The sequence below is a fragment of the Bombus pascuorum genome, chromosome 1 (genome assembly GCF_905332965.1).
Source record: "Bombus pascuorum chromosome 1, iyBomPasc1.1, whole genome shotgun sequence".
NCBI lineage: Eukaryota > Metazoa > Arthropoda > Insecta > Hymenoptera > Apidae > Bombus > Bombus pascuorum.
The window spans coordinates 12,804,608-12,829,216 of NC_083488.1; the positions used below are offsets into that span (position 1 = coordinate 12,804,608).

At 39.3% G+C, this 24,609-nt stretch overlaps 1 protein-coding gene and 1 long non-coding RNA gene across 10 annotated transcripts in view; one reads left to right on the forward strand and one right to left on the reverse strand.

Moving 5' to 3' along the window:
* Nucleotides 1-24,609, reverse strand: part of LOC132904992 (serine-rich adhesin for platelets) — a 133,008-nt gene that overhangs the window by 39,878 nt on the left and 68,521 nt on the right. The window lies entirely within an intron of this gene.
* On the forward strand, nt 19,211-20,270 carry LOC132905307 (uncharacterized). The gene is made up of 2 exons (XR_009657774.1): nt 19,211-19,848; nt 20,019-20,270. It is a non-coding gene; the product is annotated as an uncharacterized LOC132905307 (long non-coding RNA).

The window sequence follows — 24,609 nt, forward strand, 5'->3', positions numbered from 1 at the left end:
CGGAGTACATATACATAGGACGGCAGCTGGTATGCAACTTAAATCCGCTACATCTGGACCGGTTTCAGGCAGCCAGGCAGCTAGGCAAGGATGAACGACTTTGTGGAAAGAGGGTGCTTTTATTCTACGAAAGGAAATATATGGCACGCGAGTCGTGTGCCACCAGTCTAAACGTGAGTGGGTGTACTATTTCTAGACACGCAGAATAGATGCGTTGCATGCCAGTAGCTCTCATTCAAGTTTTTTCATCATGCGAAAGACATTTTTTCTTTTATCATACTTTGACGACTAATTGATCTTTGTCGATAAATTAAAATTATTAAAAGGAACCGCTATAGAAAACATTGAAATAACTCTCACTGAGTCTATAGAAGCTGCTGCTCGCGTGACATTTTGCCTTTTGTAAAAATACACATAGCAACCGTATAATACCTCCATTTAGGTAAGGTTACAGTGCTATAAAACAAGGGAACGCGAGTAAATATCACAGCAACTTCTGTATATCGAAGTTAACTTCCTCTATTTGCCGAGTAAATTCTCAAGTAGACAACCAGAGTATGGTTTCTAAGACAGTCGTTGGTCGGTACCTACTTTGTTGGCAGATATCAAATCGCCTAAACGAAGGAAGAAGCCGAATGGTGGCGCACAGCTGTCGCGTGCCTCGTATGAACATCTGCTTCTACCTGCGCCTTTTGACTCCCCCAGGCCATTCCTTCTTTTTGCCCGCTCTTTGTATTATTATTTCGCGGTACCATCCACGATTTTTCCTCGTGGCCGACGGCGCTCGTGAACGTTCACCACCTGCCGTCACACAGTGGAATTTTATACGGTCGCAAGGTGAAATTCTATGAACCGTAGAGGACCGTTTATCATACACGAGCTTCCTCTGTACTTTGGTTTTTCTCTTGAAAATAAGATTCGTATATATTTTTCGCGCGACGTCCGACGAATTCACTTAAGAATCCATGGTTCACCGGCCGATTTCTTCGATCGCGGTACGAGTCGATAACGTAACCGATTAGAAGTACAACGTGTCGAGAAAATATGTTCCGAACGAGCAGAGAACCATTTCTGTTGCTGGCAAGTTCGTTATCGTTGCGAGATTGGAGGCTAAATCGAGGTATTCGTTTAGGGAATTTCGATAACGTTCGCTCTCTGATCACGTCACGATAGTATCGATTCGGGTTATCTAACAAGGTCAGTGAACCTCCTTGACCATTACGGAGGACACCGCGTATCGATTCCTGTTCCTGTGCTTCGGATCTTCTAATATACGATGATAGTTATCGTAGGCCAAGAATCGATTCTTCGGTCAAAACCTAAGGAATATTATTTTCTCGGCTTGGAATCGGGAACGATCGAACGTCTTCCGTGAGACAATTTAATACCTCGACGAACGGACAACGTAATTTTACATTGCATAATTTTACCTAATAATTGCGCCCAAGCTCGATCCGCTCGCAATCGGCAACCGTAAATATTTGTTTTTACTGGTTGGTTCGTCGCGTAACGAACGCGTAACGAGAAAAACGGCTTTTGAAAAGCCGCTTTTAATGAATCAGATTGCATACGGGCGACTATTAAACGAAACTGCGCATTCTGGAGTTGGATAGCTTGGCTTTTGTGCTTCAGACGGTTTACGAGAACCATAGTGGTAGCACTGGCAGACACGATACTGAAACAATTAGTCGAATAATTGTTTTGTAGGACACAAAATTCACGATGAAATTTCTCAAATGTTCCCATAAATTGTTAGTAAAATATGCTTCGCATTAACCCAATTTAATTAATTCAATGTGATTTATCACAAAGACGAGGTATGGTTAATAATCCCCTGAAATTCAATTAAATGTTTTGTCGCTTTCATACCGATGCCTCGAAATATCGTCTGCATAAACAAAATAGATCGACTAAACATTTAGTAGATTTAACAATTAAGAGTTCTACGAAATGCTGTATCAACGTTCAAATTGACAACTGCCAACAATTGAAATGATTAATTCAACCAGATTAATTTCGGGTTGTTTCACCGTGTTTTATTCTATGTACGTCTGTCTACAAATTTTGAGATTTTAGTTACTTCTTATACATTAATTATATTCAACAAAACGGTTGTGTACGTTTTCAATCCATTCTCTTCCTCTATCCTATTACACGTACTCACGACCAATAGAATATTATATCGATCATTAAAATTATTTTATTCGATTAAACGTCATCCAGGCCATAAAAATCTTAGCGAAAGAATTCATCAGCTGATTATTTCAATGACACGTTTTTAACGACAACGCGGTCGAACTAGCATCCGAAGGAGGGATCAGATTTTTACAACATCTTAACTATAGTCTCACGTCACCGTATACGGTTACATCAACGTATTAAGCTCGCGGGCTTGTTACGAAGTGCGGTTGCAATTTAGGAAATTTAATGATCCTTAATAAGCGCTTCGAAACATTTCAAGAACACTCCCTTGATTATGTTCGGTGCCTATTACCCTCGAGTATTTCAGCATCGTTAGCTTTTAATCCACGCACGAAACAGTTGCTTTTCTTACGATACAAGAAAAATGCAGGAAAGAAAGATGGTAACGTTACGAAATACGAATAACATTGCACTGGTCGAAACTGTGTTTCATGCATTCGTGATCAAGCCATTATGTCGCCAGGCAACAATTTTCTTCTGTGCACGCTATACATCCGTCACTCTGCCAAACGTGTATCAACGTGTATCTCAATCAAACTTCAGGAGTCGCTAATTTGTTTGCAAGTCGATGTCACGCGGTATCGTCGATGCAATCAGGGTGCAGGTAATCGCGACGAAATCTATTTGCACTGATTTCGAGCTTCAACGTTCGAGACCACTTTCGACAAATTGGATCGATGTCATAGAAACGACGTAAGTATTATGTTACATCGAAAGTATCTAATTGGAAGAAAGATAGCGAGGGAACATTTCCTGACTTGTACAAGATCTTTAGAGGAAAATATATGTATGTAGCTAATTGGGGTGAAGAGACGAAAGGTGCACTTCACGGTCTGACGATCAAGCGGAACTTCGTCGATGGCCTGGGTAATTAAGAAAACGATAAGCGTGATTTTCGTAATTAATAAGCTTTAAAACACTCTCTAACAAGAAGGTAATTAATTTGTAATACGAGCGAATATTTTCGCGTTACCGCTCTTTCAACGTAATTCTTACGATTATCACGACCGAAACGTAGAGCAAATACGATTTATGCTTTAATTGGTACACGATGAAGAGGTTGTTTGTATCTGACGAAGCGATGCTAAGATGCCTTCGACTGATAATATCAATTGAATTCATGCATTATTTCGTCGAATGGAAATGTTTACCTCGAAGTTATCAAGATTCGTCGAATCTTAGATTATATACATTACACTTTCGAACGAATTTCCTGCACTTCATTCGAGGAGTCGCGTGTCCGTCATACGCAACAAAACGTTCTCCCACGTACAGTTGCGTGAGTTTACTTCGGCTTGACGACGGGGCCGCGATAACTCGGAGGCAGCGCAAGTGCGTTGACTGGCGTAGTTCGAATTGCATTTGCATGGCTAATTCGTCGTAAGAGGGAAATGGCACCGTCGACATTATCAGGAAGTCGTACGAACAAAACGTTGCATACAGATGGTCGGTCCTCCGCTGCCCTTATTTGCTCTCGAGCCACTATAGCAAAGAACCTACGCCATTTGCAATTGCATGTTCGTATATGAAAATTATAAATGAAAAATTTCTATGTACCTGTTGTAGATTCGTGAAATATATTACATTATATATTGAAATGGTATATATATTAATGATAATTTTCCATTGCGATTGGAATTGGTCAGAAAAGTAAATTAGCAATGACTCTAATGCAAAAAGAATCTTCGACGAATAAATAATACAAAGCATAATATATAAAAGCAAGGTATTCAAATTCTTGTCCATGGCTTCATTGCAAAAATGAATACAATCTTCTAGCGTAGACTTTCCATAAAATTACAGATCGCGAACTCATTATGGTTACATTTATTTCACTTCTATGGTTTCAAACTTCAAAACGATGTTTCTGTTAATATACCGCATATATCGTATTGAACTGACTTTTGGAAAGGATCGCGTAATTATCTAGGAGCAAACATTACGAGCTGAATCAGCTCGCTCAAGGTTTGGCCAGGTTTGAAATGTATCTGTAAGCGAACACACCGAGACTATTTGGAAACGAATTTTCCAGCCCAGAAACGACAGGAAAACGAGTTAAATGCGACACTCGGAGAAAACGGGGCAGCCAGTTTCACGGTATTTCCGGCATCAACTCGAATTTCAGGCCAGCCTGCTTCTGCATTTTCATTCCCATTAATTCCGCCGTGCGAATTTCCGGGATAGTTTAATATCAGAAGCGAAACGACTGTTTCGAGTGTTATTGTCTGCACGCCGGAGGGTAATTCAGAGACTCGCACGTTTCGTAGACTCAAGGCAAGCCTTCCTGGTTCCTCGTTTGGGGTTAAGTTCTCTCACTCCTTCCTACTCTCGCGCAACTTTCCCGAATTCGACCGACCAGCTTCTGAAAAATTGTTCGTATTTCCTCTACCTACCCATATATCCCGGTAAGGTCGTGTTCAACTTTGTGGCTTTTCTATTAAATTAAAACTTTGTAATTGAATTACCGTTTCATCTTCGAGTAAAATATTTATTACGAGCGATTTGATCGTTATAGGAACGAAGTTTTTAATTAAAAATTCATCGTAGATATAGAGACCTGTATTTTGTTTGGAAGGAACTTGCTAGTTTGCTGTTAAGGCTATGCGATCGCGTAACTTGGTTTCGTAATATACAATGCTGACAAGAAAAAACTCATTTGAAATGTGTGGATAAAGTAATTGAGAAATATGATTACCATAGTAATAAACGATTTTTTAGAAGTACAAGCAGATAGGTGAAAAGTTCAACGAACAATTTTCCATTCTCCGCGTAAACTTCGAATTAATCATGTATCCGATAATAAACCATAATTATAATCTTAGTAGCCTCGAAATAAAAGCAAGTGATAAAATTACACGAGCCAATATTACCATTTTTTCACCGGGCTCGTTAAGTATTCATAGAGCGATCTTTTGAACTTTCACTAGCAGCGAAACGAGACTTGGCTTACTATTTTTGTCACCTACATGACTAGAGATTAATCTATCTTGCTCTTAAATTACGTCCACAAAAACTGTACGAACCGGTGCACGAGGTTACAAAGCGATCAGCATACCCGTGGCAATTAATATCGCATTTGAAACGCCGCACCTCTCAGCGCCGGGCCAATTTCTTCCACATTCACGCATTGACTTGTGAGATTAACCGGGGTCCGAGATGGTAATCAAATTTTCCGGCTCGCTGTAAATTTACCTTCTCTAAAAGGATGTTATTCAACCATTTACTGGACATAAACCGCGATTCCCGAGCGCATCAACCTGCGACTCATCCGCACAAAAATTATGGGTTGTGTTGTAATCTTGGCCGCGTCGACATTGCCTACGGTGATACGATTATCCCATCGCGGCTGGCCGACATTCGCGTATCGTTTCCATTCGATTTTCCTGGCAATTATGTTTTCAAACGATCGATCGTGACATCTAACGATGATACGGATCGCGGCTCGTTATACAAAAGAGCTACCTTTGACGTCGGGCTGTTTAGTCACAGCAGGCACAACCTCTCCTCGAACGATCAGTTGCGAGTGTACAACTAGGCTAACGATCCAACCGGACTACGTTCAATTGCGCCGTAAATACAGAACCAAAGAATGCATTCCGCCTTCCATGCAATTATCCGTATGAAGCAACGGTTAGAAGCCAGTTCGTTTTACGCGAGGAGATTCGTTAAGAATCGTTAATTCTACGTAATTAAATTATCAGCCCGTCGTCGTGACTGACTGATACGTAACTAGAGATTCACGAGGTGGTATTCAGAGGAATGATTTAGAGTTTCGAAGAAATTAATTACCATTTAATTTCCAGCAGTATCATGATTAATGCCTTTCATCTTCTTGCACTCGCAGGCTTGTCTTTTCAGAATTACTTTCGTTCGGTATAAAAGTTATCAATATTTAATGTCACCTCGTCGTCTTCTTCCAGTCGGTTCTCTTTTCGCTAAATACCCGTTGCATAAGGAGGTTCAGATTCAATTCCGTTTCGCGGCGCGCTATTAATTTTACGTCCATATTTAGCTCTTATATATTTCCTGTGCAGGCATTGAAGAACGACTTCGGCCACATAATTGACGAGAACGATCGAATCCTGGTCTGCAGCGGTCGGGGAATTCGGGGCGAACGAAAATCCTACGTGGTAATTCACGTAGCCTCGAGTGTACAATTCAAATCAATTGGGCCGTAATTGCGGTCGCACTGGCGGAATATCTACCTCTCTTCCACCGTAAAGTGTACCGAGAAATGTGGAATTCTCAGAATTTTGCCATGATCCGTTTCAATGTTTGCGAACAACGTTTTTCTGTGATGTGTATTCGTACATTTACATCGCACCTACTTATTTACCATTCCGCTTTGCATTCCTCTTACATTCTTCCTACCTATAAGTATAGCAATATATTACCACCAACCTGTTAGAAAGTACGATTCGACTCTATAAAAACCTATTTTTTCCCGTTCAATGGTACCTGTTCAACAAACATCAAATGATAGTCGTAACTATTAAAGTGGTCAAAGTAATCATTAAATAGCTACTTTCGATACGAGAATGAGTCAATAATGGCAAATTAACCTTATTATACCTTCCGCGTATAAAAATTACGAAATTGACGGTCTTAAGTACTGTAAGAAATGCTTCGCTTAATATAGATCATCGAGTACTACGTGTCTACCATGTTTGTAACCGCTTATCACACGGAATGCGCCAACAAAAACGTGCATTAGAAATATGTCCGATAATAAGCGAGTAAACACCCATTTCAAAGGAATTAGTTTGATCATAGGTTTCTCTAATACTCATAAAGTCTTGGGCGTTATAGTTGCTTACGTATGTACGCACGTACGCATTTATAAATATGTACAAAATGAATATCGATTAACCATGCCCATGGTTAATCAAACGGTAATAAAGATAATAAACGAAAGCATAGTAATTGCGCATAGTCCACGTTTGTTATATGTCGGTTAGTAAAACAATCTTTGTTTTATGTAGGTAATATACATGTTACTACCATTAGTATACCGGCTTACGAACTGGCTTTCAAATAGACACTGAATTCCGTTAAAAACTTCATTGAAATGAATCTGAAAATGTATATAAAAGTTACAAGGTACGATATTTATCATAAACGTATACTTAGGCTAAAATAAGGCTCATATAACACGAATCATTTTAACTATATAGTAAACGTTAATTCTGATCGTACTGAAGATGAAGGTTTAATAATATACAATCGATTGTATATAATTCAGTTGCAATTCAATTCCACTCCGTATAATTCTGCCATTTTCAGATTTTTGGTATAGCTCCTTTAAAATTGTCGGGTAATCCAAGCAATTTCGACGTTTATTTCGTTCGAGAACATCTTAAGATCTGTATTTATCGTATTTTTACATGTACATTTCCTTTTATGTTGTTGTTTCTTATGTTATTTCTTTCTGATGTGCTTGCACTATTTATGATATTATGACTATATTCCTTCTTTAATTAATTAATTAATTAATTATCATAGACATTTTATTTTATTTTCTCTTAGACTTCCTTTTCGGAATTTTTCCTGGAATATCCCTTCCGTTACTCCAAATATAGGAAGTTCCCAAGTCTCAATATCATACGATCTAATGAAAGGAAGCTCGTAGGGATGATCACTTCCTCAAGTAATTCAGATCGACACAGATCACGGAAGTAATAATAGGAATCGGAAGGGATCCTCCAGAAACGACCAAGGTAATTGAAGCAATCGTTAGATAGGTACGATTTTGGAGAACTTGCCCACTGATTGACCAGATGGTGGACGCCGTCTATGGTAAGTAATTAACCCTGGGGTAATTGGTAGTCGATAGCAAATTCAATCTCTTTGGTAATATATGTTGATAGAGATTGAAGGTATGGAAATTAATTATAATCCCTATGAAAATTGTCAGCATTAAACACTCTCTTTTATGAGTCTCGACGAGTAATATTTAAAACTGTGGTATTTGTTTGGCACAAAAGATCTACGGTAACGTTTCACTCCAGTTAATTATTTTGTAATAATACGTCGTATTCCTTAACACTCTTGTGGGCATATACAAATTCTGAGAAACGAACAAAAAGGTATTTGTATCTCGCTACAGCGTAGATATACGTATTATTGCATAATGCGGCAATTCTCTGTGCGTGTTTGAAAAAAAATGGAGCTTGTAGTCATTGTCTCTTCTTTCCTATTCCAGTGGACTGTCGAAAAAACGAATGTCACAATCGATCAAAGTGTCAATAACGTATATTAGTAGACATATACATTGAAATACAACTCTAACGTTGCGACCGCAACGCATTCAAACGTGGGCGCCATAACATCAATCAGTGCCGTTATTTGATGCTTTAATTTAGCACATCGCTATACGATGAAGTCTATTATACCAGTCTCTAAATATAGAAAGAGATACATCGATGTTTCGCGTGCAAGGTTAACGCGAAATTGTCGATCATTCCGCTGGCACATGCAAAACTGGATGCCTGAAATACCAGAAATCCGATTTCTCAAGGCGGTGTTCGGACACGTTGGGTTCGCTGGTAAACTTATTAACTGCTGCATCGCGGCCTGAAACACAGGTTATTAAGCACCGGCAGTAATTAACTTAATTACTTTCCGGCCGTTGCATTAGCGGCGGCGCGGCTCCAGTCGGCTTGGCCAATCACCAGATGCAAATCAGTCGAGTTTACGAATTAATGAAATACAACGGACCAACGAGTTGCTGCTCGATCAAGATGATGTGAAAATCCCAATGTAAAATTCTCTCACAACCCGGACAATTTTCACACGGACACCAGTAGGAATAAATAAATTTTACGCGGTTTATTTATCGAATGATTTATTCCATGTACAAGTTCTTCGAATCAGAGAGAAGGGATCGTTTAGTTTTCTATTTTGACGAAAGTTCCCTTTCATATAACAGCACCATATGCATGTTTTCTTGGAAGAGAAAGTACAGCACGAGTAACAAGTATTCGTAGAATTCCTATTTTTATCTCGTTTTGTCAAATAAGTTTACCATCATCCGGTGCGATCAAATGTTAAACGCTGGCTGATAATTTATTTCCAATGGTTGCCAGCTGTGGCTGTGGCTTCGATGGCTGCTAAACAGCGTTTCGTCATATTGTGTGAACGCGTGTCTATTATTCGCCGTTTCCTTATAGGCTATCCATCAAGTCGAGAAGGAAGAAACGTTTTCGGATGTTTGGTATTGCCTAAGAAACGCTATTATGAAGCTAATGAGCCTTATTCTACGTAATATGCCATTTCGGAGGTATTTAAGGCATTGAAATAATCTTCGTATATTTATAATCTACATATGTATATATATTTGTGTTCTTATATGCAATTTTATTCTTGTGTAAGTCCCAAATGATCAGTCGCATATGTCACATTCTCTTCTGTTTTTCCATGTTTAAGAGTATGATAAAACAAAAACTTGTTCAAAAAGAAATAAAAAAGATAAAAATGGAAAAGGTTCGTACATCGATTCGAAAATAAACGATCGCCTTACTCGATGAGACACACATAATATTTCGTAATGTCAGTTGGCTAACGAACGCCATTCAATGGAAACCCGGCAAACATTTCCGTTGCATCGAACGCGAAGCCGACTCGTTTCAACGTGCAATCCGCGGAGGCACTCGATGCAACGTGAATAGTGGCGCGTGTACCAAGTGCCGCGTTAGAATTAATATGCCAGCGTTTCGTTTCAAGGGGGAAAATAAAAGAGGAAATAAATTCTGAACACCGATACTCTTTTCTCCCTCTTTTTTCACACACTTTCTCGGAAACAGTGTTTCATTATGCATGAAAAACTGATAGCCGATTGCTTTCCAGGAATTTAAATGCACATCATATTTCTCACGTCCACCTATAACGAACCAACCACGGGAACGTTCAATAGGTTTCTAATTAAAGTCAAATAAAAAATATCGCTTAAGACGTTTGGAAATGAAATTCTCTGCGCTCAATCGAACGTAATAACGCGGCAATCTGGTCGCTTTGCATACGAATTTATTTTCCTACCATTTTGCCGGAACAATCTGTTCCGATACAAACCAATCTACCTAGCACGCTGTTGGCGTAATCGGGCAGAAACACGAATCCAATCTTAGACCGTTTCGACGACTGTCGCTCAATAATGTAAACGCTGGTCTCTCCGAAATGTAGCACCACGTACGATACCATGGAGATGTCTCCCGAGGAGCTGACTTATGTATCAAAGGTTCGTTTGCCTATTCAACTCCATTCATTTCGAATTACACGGTGATGTCAGGCACGTGAATTTACCGATGGCGATATCCCCACACGATCCGTGTCCGGTATGTTGAACAAGCAGCCTCGTGCACGTACGTACTTACGAAGGGGAGAGCCCTAACGAGTGTCGCAGAAAGGAAAAGAGAGAGGAATGATCAAGGCCACCGAGAGAGAAGTGAAAATTTCGCTTTTACATCAAAGCGAGCATCGGTCGAGTGTACGTACACCAATTGAGGCGTGCACGTCAAAGACACTGTGCTGTTATTCGCATTCTATTCAAGCTTAATGCCTCGTGCGTAATTGCTCGCGACGAATCTTTTGTGCATGCACGGTTTAAAGGCCCAACGGCCCCTCCCCCCTTGAACTTATAGGTACGCACGAAAGTCGTCCTGCTCGGTAATGAAGCTCTCGTGCCGCATAATGAATGACGTTACGTAAAAACTACTTATCTCGCGTGCACAAATCAACAAAGAATTTCGTCCCGATGGTTTCGATCCTTCACGACTTTCGGATCTCGTCTCGTTGGTACCTCGTCGATCGGTCTGACGACGCGTACACGTCGTTTACGCGATGAGGTTCGATAAACATCGACTTTCACCGAACCCTGATAATGACTGGTTATATCCCGGATGGTCGATAGTTCATTTGAATAGCGAAATATTGCTTTATAAATAATTGCCTGTTCGATAAAGTTCTGCTCTCATGAGTTTCGGTTTTTAAATTTTTCTTTCAGCTTTCGTACGGACTAGATGCGATCTATGGGCTGTACAAGCTTCGCTCGGAAAATGAAAAAAATTTTTTCACGAGATATTAACAGCTGAATAATGCCTTGTCGTGCGTGAAGATGATAAGGAATTATAAAAAACTTTGGGACACGCTCCCACGAGATGGAAAGTACTTATAAGCAAATTATTTGCAAGGTTAGGGTTCGCGTGACTCTCGATTTGTGAGATAACGCGTGAAGGTTCAATCACGAAACATGTCTGCGTACACGTTAGCATACGCGTGATGTGCACATATACATGGCGTGTTAATAATTTAAATTACCACATGTCGTGTAGCGGGAAGTTGAATATTTAAACTCATCCAGCTCGCCGATATATTTATTTAATTAAACAGAGAGTTTATCAGGATTGAAAATTGTTCAAATACTTTACACATTACAAAATTGTTAGGTTTTATTATCCAATTATTTCAAGTTAGAACATACGATTTAGTCGATCTCGATGACAAATGCAAGAGAATTAGCAACCAGTTTTCTTTCTTGAAGAAACAAACACCCGTACGTATCCACCGAAGATTAAAGACATTTTACGATGTTAACGGGATAAAATTCATCCTCGATATAACTCCATTTCATGAGTATTTATTAAGCAGAAATCAAACGACGATATCCCGGGCGAAGACTCGCAAGACCTCCTGGGGCAAACCAATATTTTACTAATGAGTAACGATGACAGAATTAATTTCGAATTAATTCGAGGTTCGCTGGATGTTTACCGCGATTATCACCGGCTTTTGTTTGACCCTCAATCAACATAATAACAGAATAATAAATCTCGAAGTTCGGTGTGACCCAATCTCACGATTCGTTTTGTCCGTATGCAAGAGTAAAAGGTTAAACGTGAGGCAGAGAAATGGGCGTGCATAAAACGACAAAAGGGATAAAAATTAAGATGGGACGCCGATGAAGCCTCGATGGAATTCGCTGACGCCCACGGGGCTTTGTATCGGGGGCCCACGTGCCCGTTTAAATAAGGGAGTGGGCTCGTTGCAAAACACTTCGATGTTGGTATTCGTATCATATTTTAGAAATACATCCTCATCTTTGACTAGATGCTACCAATTTTGCTAATTGAGCTTTATGTCGATAGTGGATACACACATATATATATATCAAGTGTATTCTTTTTGACGTGTTACCTAGGGTAGTTCTTAACAAAAAAATTCTATAATTATATAATTAAGTGTTAGCGAAATTAGATTAATTTCAGTTAATTTGAACTTCTGTAACTATGAATATGTTACAATTTATTTTTAACAGAAGTTATGTGACGTATTGAGAGATAGATATTAGGTTTTTCAATTTACACTGGTTATATACATCATGTTATTTGACACATTACTCATATCAAGTTTTATATCAAGTCGAATTTCAAATCAAACATCGTTCACAAATCAAACACCGATCGACTCGTTTCACCTTCCAGACAAAGAATCCACTGAAGAGTTTGCAAATATAATTTGCAAGGCACACTTGGCGCGTCAGACGCACCTCAAACTTTTCCTTTCGTCGATATGTACAAAAGAGAGTAGTGCACTTAGCGACACACCCTTGCTTGGAGACCGTGACAACCCGAGCCACGAAACCAGTCGCAACCGTAAAACGGCGTAATTACGCGGTCTAATTACGGAATAGCGCGTCTACTGGCATATATGCACTTCGTGCACAATTGCACTTCCATAACATACGGTGAACACGTTTCCACCTGTGAGTCGAATTATGACTGGCGAGAACGAATTACAGTTGCGATCTACGCTCGTCTGGAATGCAGACAGTAACGTCGTTGTCCTTCCGAACAAAATGATCCTAACTTAGTCAGCCGATTTTACATTCGCCGCGGTGAACATTCAGACCGTTTCTTTCGTCGATCGGTGGTAAAACCGTTTCAAAGGCAGTTACAGCGGACGCGTTTATTATTAAGCGGCACTGTACCGTATCAGCACCGCGATTCAATGCCGCTCGTAAAAAGAGAAATGTTGCAGAGGCTCCGAAAAAGAAAAGATCTAAATTATTGGAAGTCTTCTTTCAAGCATAAAATCGATGTTTGCATAAATATTCCTGACTCTCTGTAACTGCAATTTTATTTAGTTGCAAGATATGAAATTCTGTAAAAGTATTTAAAAATTAAAAGTTGAAGTGATTAATTGTAAATATGATTATATCCTGCAACTAATGATTTCTATAAATGACAATTAAAAAATATAATTACACACTTAAGTGTGTAGCTTCTCAGTTACATAGTGTAGCAGGCGACTAATCCTCTGTCTTTATAGAATTTATATTTATCGTAAAATATCAAACTTGGATCAATTTCACTCCATAAAGTTTTAAAATTTAGGAACACCGTACGAATGAATGTTATTCTTCTTGACTTATAGCGACAGAATTTTTGGAATATAAACTTCGCGGTGAACTTCATGATTGGACATGTTGGACGCCAGTCGAAGCTTCGTCGACCAACAAGAAATTTATGGGACCGAATAGTTCGCTTCTGCACGGGAGCAAAACGATCGATCTGTTGTGGCTTGTTTAATCAGAACGGTAGCAGGTGGTTGGCAGAGTTCCGACTTCGATTCGAATAACACGATCGCAAAAGCTAATATTTCCTCGAATATCACCGATTGGATTTGAAATTCTCACGCGTATATTTCGACCTTTGGCTTCTTTCAATTTTGACTATCGCGTTAATACCGTCGTCGAATATTTCACATTTGACGATCGCTCTGCTTTCTAGAAAAGGGAGAACCTTCGATGAAGTTTGGAATTCGTAAAACTGTTGGCCGACACGATCGTCGAAAAATTATCGTTTCGCAGTGAATTCATCGTCACTCTATTCTACACAGATTCTTGTAATCAAGCGCCAATTGGTTTTTCCTCTGATTACAAACGAACTCCAACTTTTTCCAACCGGACAGCATTCAATTACATTCCAACGACTTATTGGTCGCCTTTGTGCAGAAATTTCGAGGGACATCTAACGAGGTTGACAACCGAAAATCAAGTTCTGCCGTAAAAGGACTAATTGCGACAGGAGAAACGCAATTTTCCAGAAATCCTGAAACGCCATGAACTTCAGCCCTACTTTTCCCCTCCTCTTGCCTAGTTTTCGTTCAGTCTTCTTTTCACAAATTTTAATCCAGACAAGCAAGAAATTAAATGGTTCCCGAAGTTACTCAATTACTCCACTTACCGTTAAAATACGATTAATACCTCGTTGAACTTCATTCTTGACTGGAGAAATAATTTGGCAACCGAAAAAAAGAACAGACAAGTTTTCATCTGGTAAAATTCTCCCACTTTCCTTTCGACATATCTCTGATTATCCATTGATGCTACTCTTATTGGCAAGTGGGATCTTTTCACGGGATCTTTAACTAGTGAGAGAGAAAAGGAAGAAATTTATTGAAACCTGATTAGCTTAAAACAACTTTGACCGAGTTCACTTCTAGTTTCGTTCAATTGAACTCCTTCAAAGACTGTTTTATCTATTTTTCCCGATCTCTTGAAGAATACATAATCGTTTTACGTTTTAGAAACATTCCACAAACTTGTAGCAAAAAATAGCAGAAAACGATTATTCAATAGCGTGTGAATTTCTAAAAAAATTGGTATTATGTTGCCCCGAAAGAGGTCTGGAAAATAAAATGCTGGCTAAATATATATAATAATAAAATACTATTATATATATATGTAAATAAAAAGTTTCTCTTGTGGAAATTGAATCTCCCGCGTCATCTCTTTTACAGGATCTAGTACACTAGAAAAGGAACGCCGGAAGAAAAAAAAGAACAAAGTACACGAGAAGGATTCGAATACGGGATTCCTTCAAGCTTCCGGAAATGATATTATCGTGTATTCGCATAACGCAATAATCGTACAATGAACGCGTGGGTACCCTCGTCAGAAAACAGGATACGCTTCTGCAGTGGGAGACAATGAGATTTCCTCTCTGGTTACGAAAGCTATTTGCTCGTTGCGTATTCTGGACTAAATTAGATTAAAATCGGCGTTAAAAGTTTGTTCCCGCAGACACATTCTCTTTCAACTGTCAGTGTAACTGCTTTTGTTACACACCAACACTACATCTAGAACTGTAGCGAATTCCACCTGCGTAGTTATTTTTCTGTTGCGAAAACAATTACATATTTCTGCGATTTCGTGAGTTCACGCGAACGTTCTACATAGATTCTATGACAATTTGTTCAACGTTATTTCGCCTGTGCGCTGCGATTTGTAAGTTACAGTTTGCCGTTGTTTTACTGTCCTCGGCTGTTTCTACATTGCTCAAACGATACGACAACAACACGGAAGTGTGCTTGGGTCGTGTTTTTATATTCCAGAGTGAAGCAGGGGTGAGATTTTCAATTATCGTAAAGTTTGAACTGCTGCCTCCTCACGCAGCGACACCTGAATCAACCAGGATTTTACTTTATGTTTTCTCAATTATCCAACCCCCTATTACTCCCCGTTTCCATTATCCGTTTCGTCAGAACGTATCCTGCATTTCGTCACGAAGATAACACGTTGCAAAAGTGGATGCAGAATTCAATTTTAACCGGGTAACGCTTCGTCCTATGCGATATTGTTTCTTAACAGTCGATAAATTACTATCGGTCGTAAAGACGAGATTTAATTAACTTGGCAATTTCGTTACTCTGACTGCAACTGATGTTAACTTTCAAAATTAACAGCGCACGTTGCTACTATCTCAGACATGTAGTTTCTATAATTGATTTTTAACAGGTTCGCGGCTTAACGCGTTTCTTACGATAGTACATCTATCCTGATCAAATGTATTACCACGGGTTAACCTCTCGTTCGCGAAATATTTTCTATTTAGCCTGGTTCTTAGAAGAGGCTCTATAAGATAGAAGCAAGATTAAAGAGTTGACGTTTCTTTCTTCTTTTTTTGCGACTGGTAACGGTAAATTCGAAAAGACTCGAAAGATACTGTCGAGTCGGAAGGACGAGAGGCGCAGCCGGGTAATCGTGTCAAAGAACGGAAGAAGGAATTCCTTTTCTTTTCCGCAATTACAACTCTCTGGAACCTTATCTAATGGATTTCGTTCCTATTATCGGAGAAAAAGCTGGGATCGGACTGTCGTAGGAGACGTCGCGCGCAGCTTAAATGTATCTCGTGCTTAACGAGATCTTGACGCGGCGAAACTTTGACGAATATGGTTAGCGATCGCGAAACGTTTCAACGAAGTAAACCATTACCGTTTCACAGAGTGTAAAATCATTCTGCTCGCGGTTCCGTTTTACGAGCTGTTTCGAAACGCAGTACGAATGCGGTCGCGATATACGAATCGCGATCCTTGAAATAACACCGCTGTAAATCTTCCGTTACAGCAAGCGTATGAGCAAAGCCGTACGATGACGATATAGGAGAATTGATCGAGTTAATTCATTACCCCGAGTTATATGATGGTGGTTACAGCAAAGCGTGTGTTGGAGAACGCACCACGACCACCGGTTGGTAACGTTTTCGTGAATAAATTGGCGGAACGCCAGATTACTTCCAAAGTCAGGAGAAAAAAAACTGATGGAATGGAGACCCTTTTAACCGGCCAACTCTGCTGTAACCAAATACGACAATTACGAAGGGACCTCCATCCAAGAAATATTCCACGTTGCTTTCGACGTTATCTATTTAACCTTACGAATGAGCTTTCGTTTCTATCGTGTTATTTAATTTAATGAACCAGTTAATGAATATGTATTTTGTTAGCACGAGCGAATACGATATCGAAACGGACATGTATGAAAAAGTTCTTTTATGTCTGTCAAACAGTTTCAAAATTTACTCACGATATTGAAATAAAAATGTATAAAAAAGTATTTTTATATCCGTCAAACAGTTTCGCAGTTTATCCTCTTTTTTTTAGTATGGATTATGTTTACCTCTCTGTGTTTGTTAATACGTTATCTTGCAATCGCATTGCTCGATGCAGCAGAACGTCTCTACAAGTCAAACAAAGTTGATGTTCTTTCCGTATGCCGTTTCTCATGTCCCGTTAGACTTGAGTTTTTCGCAATGTGCCACGTCGAACGAAACTCTCCTCTCAATACGTACAAAGTTTCCTATGTACAGGAAGCGTGAATAAGTTCCTTGACGACATATCGATCTGTAAAACTCGGAGAAGACCACCCGCGTTCGAGGACTCTCGAGAAATCTTCAGGAACGTCGCCGTCTCTTTACAGATACTCCATTACATCATTCCCTCATCGGTGTCACTGCGGCTCCTTAAGCCGGAAATCTTTGGCAACTTAATTGTTCCGTCCCTCGAGGAACGTCCTACGGGATTCAACATCGATCATGGAATTAAAGGTCGAGCATTCTTTTCCTCGTCACGCAATTACGATTCGTTCCATTCGATCGTCACTCCGGATTAGATACAATCGGAGGCAAAAATGATTTTATTTTAAATTATAACGACTAGTGAAAACATTAGTATAAATAGAGTTTTCGTTAAATGATACATACCTTCAGTTTAGAGAAAAATATAAATATTAGTGTAAATCTCAATTTCAATTATTTACTAAATGATGTATGTATTATAAAGATATATAATAAATAACATTTAAGTATCATACTAATACTAGTTCGACCAAACATCATAGATGCCTACTACCACTATCTGTCCATTTATTTCTGTTTCCAAGTGTGCTTCATGATCGCGATAGTATCATTTCACTATATGTCAAGCTTAGCACATAATTGTGTAATTGCAAAGGCGTTTAATCGACCATTTTATAACGAAGTAGCATAAAGATCCCGAGTATTCTTCACGGTTGAAGAAGTATTTTTAATGGTAATTTTTTATAACTTATTTTGAGTAACCTTTTTCTATACACGTTACCGCCGCTCGAATTTAGTTTGCGAGATATTGGAAAAAAATTTCAGTTAATTGTAAATTGAGATTACACTATATTTCGGCGTATGCAGCGGTCTTGCATCATAACATACGGATTACTTGATCAATTAATTATTAAATTAATTGATTAACTAGTTGTAAGTTTAGGGCACCGGGTTTAGTCTAGATAAGGGTAAGGTCGTGATATGATCAGATTGAAAGTGTATCCTAAATTGAGCTAAAGCTGATCTAAACCTTATCTAAATCTAATTCAAACTAAGTCAAATCTATCCTAAACATTGGAAACACGATATATTCTACCTAGCACACTCTCGTGCATAACTTGCAACGTAAAGGCGAGCAGCAGAAACATATATAGGAAAAAATTATTCAAAATAGAGTTCTTAGCAACATATTTCAAGGCCATCGGAATCGGCGGCTCCTTTTCTGGGCAATTACCGTTTTAATTAATAGTCAGACTTTTAACGAGTTTCGTCGAAGACCCCACGGATTTGGTACGTGAAAGGAACTTTAGCGCAGACTTACATACTACTTAAATGCGACGAGAAGCAAAAAAATCACTGAGTCGTGTACACAGAGACACACGTCTTTTGACGAGGTTGGTCGCCACGCTCGAGCGACGTGCTCGTCGCCGGACCAAAAGGGGACAAAAATACATCGGCGAGTAATTTTAAAGTTGCGCAAACGTCTAGAGGCTTGACATTGTTTCACTCGCATGCGAACGAGCACGGGAAAATATTCTTGAGACGAATGTAAGCGGAGAAAAGCGTGCATAATAGTCGTGGCGAGAAGACGAGACGAAATTATTACCGTGTCCTAGGTAACAAAGAATCCTCACCTCGGCCTTCGTATTTGGAGACGTGGTCGAGGCGAACTGGGTCAGTTACGTGTTTGTGTGCATGTGTGTGTTTCGCAGCTCGCGGTTGCTGCGGGGCGCGTGAATTCAAGACCGTTGCATTGTCAGCACGGAAAGGAATTATATCCCGAGATGAGGTATCGTTTTCCACCACCTTGGAAATCCGTCATAAAAGTTGCCGGAATTAATTGCATTCTGGTAGTTTCTGTTCGAACCGAAGTTCGGTGAGTCCTTATCTAATCGGAAACACCACTGTTTTATAGGCTAATTAAGTAAGGTTAATTCGGGAAGAAGGAAAACTTCGTGGCGTTTCAATTAAAGTAGTAGGCTAATTGAGCGAGAGAAATCCAGTTCTTTTTTATATTTGGACCTTGGACTTCTCCTTTCGTACTTTTACTTCTTTTCTTTTTTGGTAAAATTTATTTTCAATTAAAAAATGCAAACCTCCTTCCAGAAGACGTTTACGTATAGTCGTACTTGTAGTTTCTGTGTCTTGAAAGATAGCTTTAGTCATGGCGAATCCTCTTCCGTTTAAGTCTTTCTTCTCAGTGTCTTCGCAACGAAGCTTCACCCCTGACATAAACTGTTTTATCTGTTAATTTGAGCAGTCTTTTCAGGAGCAGCTGCCTAGAAGGGATTTACGAAGGATTTTCCAGAATTACGAGTCAGCTCGAGCAGCGATGACAACGATCCTACGTTCGAAAGCCAAGGTGAATGCAACGCATCGGCACGCGTATTTTATGCGTGACGTAGGATCGCACTGAATGGACAGCCGCGGCGGAAAGGATGCGGTTAACCTCGCTAGTTTCGTGTTTCCTACGAAGGTGAAACGTTGATGCACACACGCGTGATATTTGCCGCAGGTTCATAGAAATATGCCGCTTCTTTTCGTCCATCGACCACACGACGATTTCTTTACAACGTTTAAGGAACATCGCGTGAAATACTTTCGGAAATTTAATACCGAATCGTTCCATCTTTCAATCATTTTAATACGCCTTTGATTTATGTTAATAACCAAAGCAATTTCCAGAAATCGTAACGCGAGGTGAATTAAAGCCGCTCGTGAAACATCATTACCATTTATACTACGGAAGATTTAAAATTGAAAATAGCCCTCCGAACATGAAGATGACTCACGATCTTAATATCGTTCCATGAAAACTCACATAAATTGGATCGTAAAGCAACTTTACTCGAAGATCATTCGTTTTAAGCTAATAGAAGCGAGTTCTTCTTCCCTTGTAACGAGCTACGCAATAGAAAATACGTTACTTTGATGAACGATTAGTTCTTTTTTTTATATGCGAGACACCGCAAATATTTCATCAGAGTCAATGATTGAAACTTTTTTCTCGCTCAAGGAAGAAAAAAAGCGATTTGTACGAGCGAGCTTCGACTAAATTTCTTTTTTATCTTTCCTTCTGCAACTGACGGATGATGAGGTGCGCGCGTTTTTCAAACGAAGCTACGGAAGTTAACCATAAAATTATCTTCCAGTCTTCCACTCAAATAATTGCCGATGAAAATTTTAACGTCCGCACGACATCTCTTTACGGATGTTTATATCGTTGCTCACGGCGGGAAACGTTGCGTACATAGGCAGCGAGATCCTCCTTCGGTACAAGGTAGGTTCTTCCAAGACCAGTTTTTCTTTAATACGGCACGCCAGTTGGCTCTTCATGAAGTAGTTTCTGCTGAACCAGACAATGGACGATGCAGACGAGGCAGCCTCAGGGGGCTCGTATTTCATTGATATTGCATCGTGAATTCCCGACCTAAATCACATTCTGATAGCCAACCAACCCCCTCGCGCTCCATCCTTCTTCCTTCCTCTCCTATTTTTGTCATCCTCTCTCTTGCTCTTACTCCTTTCACTTCTCTTCTCATTCTATATAGCACGGCCATTCTCTCTCTCTCTCTCTCTCTCTCTTTTACCCCTTTTCGCTTTGTGTATCGTATCGCGAAATTATTCACAAGAGGAGCCTCGAGGAAACTCGGAGAACTCGAACCGCCTTCTGCCGTAGGCCTCGTCCCTATTGCATCTGTTTGTAGCCATCTCTCGTGATCGCGTGCTTGAATATCCCATCTGGACCTCTTTACCGGTTCATTATGCATAAATTACGTAGTATGTATTCTATATGCAATTCCCGATGTTTCTTCGTTTCGCATGACAAACCATTTCTTTCGTGTACGTAGCGCGATATCGTTTCATCGTATTACATAACAACAGGTTAGGCTTAGTTTTATACTTATCGAGATCATCAAGCGAATATGTACAATATATTGAGAACAGGAATGGAATTAAATATCAAAGTTGGAAATATATCTGTGATTTGGTTGTTCCTAGAACGTTTATTTAAAAAATTCACATGTACCATTACGAGAAATTATATCGAAATTACATAAGGGGTGAAGAATTTTCATTGAATGCTTCGGATTACTTTTACTTACTCGTTACTTTGCTTGGGTGATTGCTTTAGAGTGGAAGAAAAGCGAGGAATCCCATTTTATTCCTATTCCTTCAATTGCTCCCACGTGATTTTCACCGAGTACCCAATCAGATCGAAGCAAACGAAAAGTTTGTTTCCGCCGCACCGGAAGGCGATTAATCTTCGTTCCTGTCGAATTAATAATTCATTCCGAACCGCCCTTAGACTTTGACGATTAATCGTCTTCCCGTTTCGACTTCCTCTTCCTCTTCTCTTCCGTATTCTTCCTGGCCATCGTTTTATCTCGCGGAGAAATTATGCACGAGGCTTCGAGGAAATTCAAGACATAAGAAGAAACCGTTTCCGACCTATCCTACTTGAGAGAGGGAGACAGACAGACTACGCGTTTAATATTATTTAAATGTTACGAAATAACCAGCAGACTGTCCCCTGTTTAAACGAATACTTTGATAAAGTATCTCGCCTATCTTTTAACCACGAATTACCTATGCGCTAAGTTGTTTTCATTTCACCTCCGGTTTCTCTCATCTTTTTTTCTGTCCTCTGCCGAGCCAAGGAATTATTCGAGCAAAGAACTTAGGGAAAGGTGGAGCGAGAATTCATTTATCGCGGCATCTGTTTCAAGCCCATTTTATGCGGAGAACTGTTATAGGCTGTACAATTCATTGATCGAAATAATGGTAGCATTTCACAAAGCCTCTTTAGTCGTTGGATCATGGAAAGCAATGAATAATCGAATTGCTTTTTCCTTTCAGCTATTATTCAATGATTTTATACAGCAATACTGTTCAATTTGTATGTTCTATGTCGATCGTTTCTTCTCGATACGTTTAAATCAGAAGACGTCGATAAAGATAGACTCGTATAAGTCTGTATTAATTCTATAAAAATGGAAGGAGATCGAACATATTTCTTCTTTCTGACTTTCTTAACCAATTAGTTTGGAATTAAAAAGACAATGATAATTTGAAGTCTTCATTACCGTTATTAAATTTAATGATTAATAAACAAAATAATATTTAAATTCATTTTACGTTTTCATTTCGTCGTCTTGAATGAAAAAGGCATTTGATAATTTGAATTCATCTTTACCGTTCTTAAATTTAATCATTAATAAACAGAATAATGTTCAATTTCATTCTACGCCTCGTCGTCCCAAGTTAATTAAGCGCAAGATGAAAGAAAAGATTCTCGGCTGCGTTAAATTTTTATCAAAGCCGTAATATTCTGTCCTTATTACGAGGTAGGTGACTGTAAAGGGAAAGTGGAGAATCGTCTGAGCGACGACGACGATGCCGTCAGTTTGTAGACATTTTTGATCCGTCGTGCTGACGCGCAGGAAGTTAATTAGTGTCGAGTCACCCTCTCTCTTGTAGCCGTTCTACGGCGAAAATTGTTTTCCAATATGAAAGATCGATGACCTCGTGTTTTTACGCGAGATTATCATGCGTATATAACTTCGTTGACGCCGTTAAAAAGGAAAACGAACACTTTCGTTCAGCGTTCATCGGCAGGATTTCACCGATCGTGAAGTTTCACCGTCGTCCAAGTAAGATTTTTTCCCCACTTTTTCACCGATAAACGCGAACGTTGTGAAATTCTATTTAGATTAGCCATCACATCCTAAACCGTTTTCATCGCAGTTTACGACGGCGAGATTCAAAATCCCGGGCTTTCCAGTTCACTAATAAAATTCATGGCACAACGTAAATTGTTGGAATAAACAGCTTAGCGGCGGCAGAGTGTCTGTGTTCGGTTAATCGTATACAAAATAAGGAAATGACTCGAATGAAATTTTATAAGCGGCTCCTGTAGCGTGTACACGCTCGCCATCGCAACATTTGCATTCTACATGCAAGGAAAATTCATCACGAAGTTTCCATTGGCAATTAATCAAACAAAATTTACGTGAAAGCTAACTAATAGAGTTACCATTAAATAAATAGCCTCGTATTAGATCCGTGCAAATGAAATATTGTTCCTCCGGAGTGTAAACTTCCACGAACCATTAATTAGATTTTGTTCTATCGTCAATTATCAAGCGCATTACAGAAGAAGAAATTTCCTATAAATAACATATATTGAATGTTAAGGAGATTTATTAACTCGGTTATTGTCCACCATGAATAATCGAAATGTTCGCCTGACTCTCCTGTGTGAGATTAAATTTGGAGCAAGTGTCATTGAGGCTGCCGGAGACATAAATTTATTAAATATAAAAGCTGCAACAGCACCGTTCGCGGGATTTTTTTATTCAAGGAAGATCATAGTTACAAATCCGGGATAATGAAGTTATGTAGGCATTGAAAGAGCGCATTAAATAGTACAGAAATTATCTTTGTTAAATACACGATATTTTAAAGAAACTAAGCGTGATTAAAATGTAATTCAAAGAGACAACATTTAATTGCGCATTAACCTGATAGCTTCGAGTTTGTATCCTTGCTCGTTAGCATAACTTCTTTGCTGCTTCAAATCGTGAAACAGCTCGATTAATTTAGCCAACGTGTCCGACTGTAAGTTTCCAAGGTTTGAACTGGAAAGAATTTCGTACTTCGCCACGGTAGCAAACGTTTATCGATCGTGACGGAAATACTAGCCAGGAATCACGAGCACCGAACGGTTCTCGGTCCTGTTCTTTTCCCTTGGCAAAAATGTAACGCGCGCCGAGTATAATTACCTTGCGTGACGAACAGCAACGAAAACGCGGCGAGGTTTCGCGAAATTTATAACACCAGACGCGAGCTCTGCTCGCGATCTTCGTGAAACATAAAATATCGCGTTACGATAGGAGGACGAATGCAGAAATTTAATAATGTACACGCAAGGTAAGTACTAACTTTGTATGTACCCTTTTTCGATAGCGCAGTAGCCTTACGACTCGGACATCCGATATGTATTTAATTTTTTGTTTGCACGTTTCACGTGCGCAATATGTGTAGGTATGTTAAAATCGAAATAAAACTTTATGGTCGAACGTATAAAAAGTTAATGCTTTTCTTCAAAGGTTTCGCTCGTTAATTCATACGTACGTATGAAATAATGATGTTGGTAAAAAAAAAAAAAAAAAAAAAAAAGAAACATTCACTGCGATACAAAGCGCGATATGCGTATTTTCGAAACACTTAACATTACAAGCGTGTAATTAAAAAAATGCAAATAAAACACGTA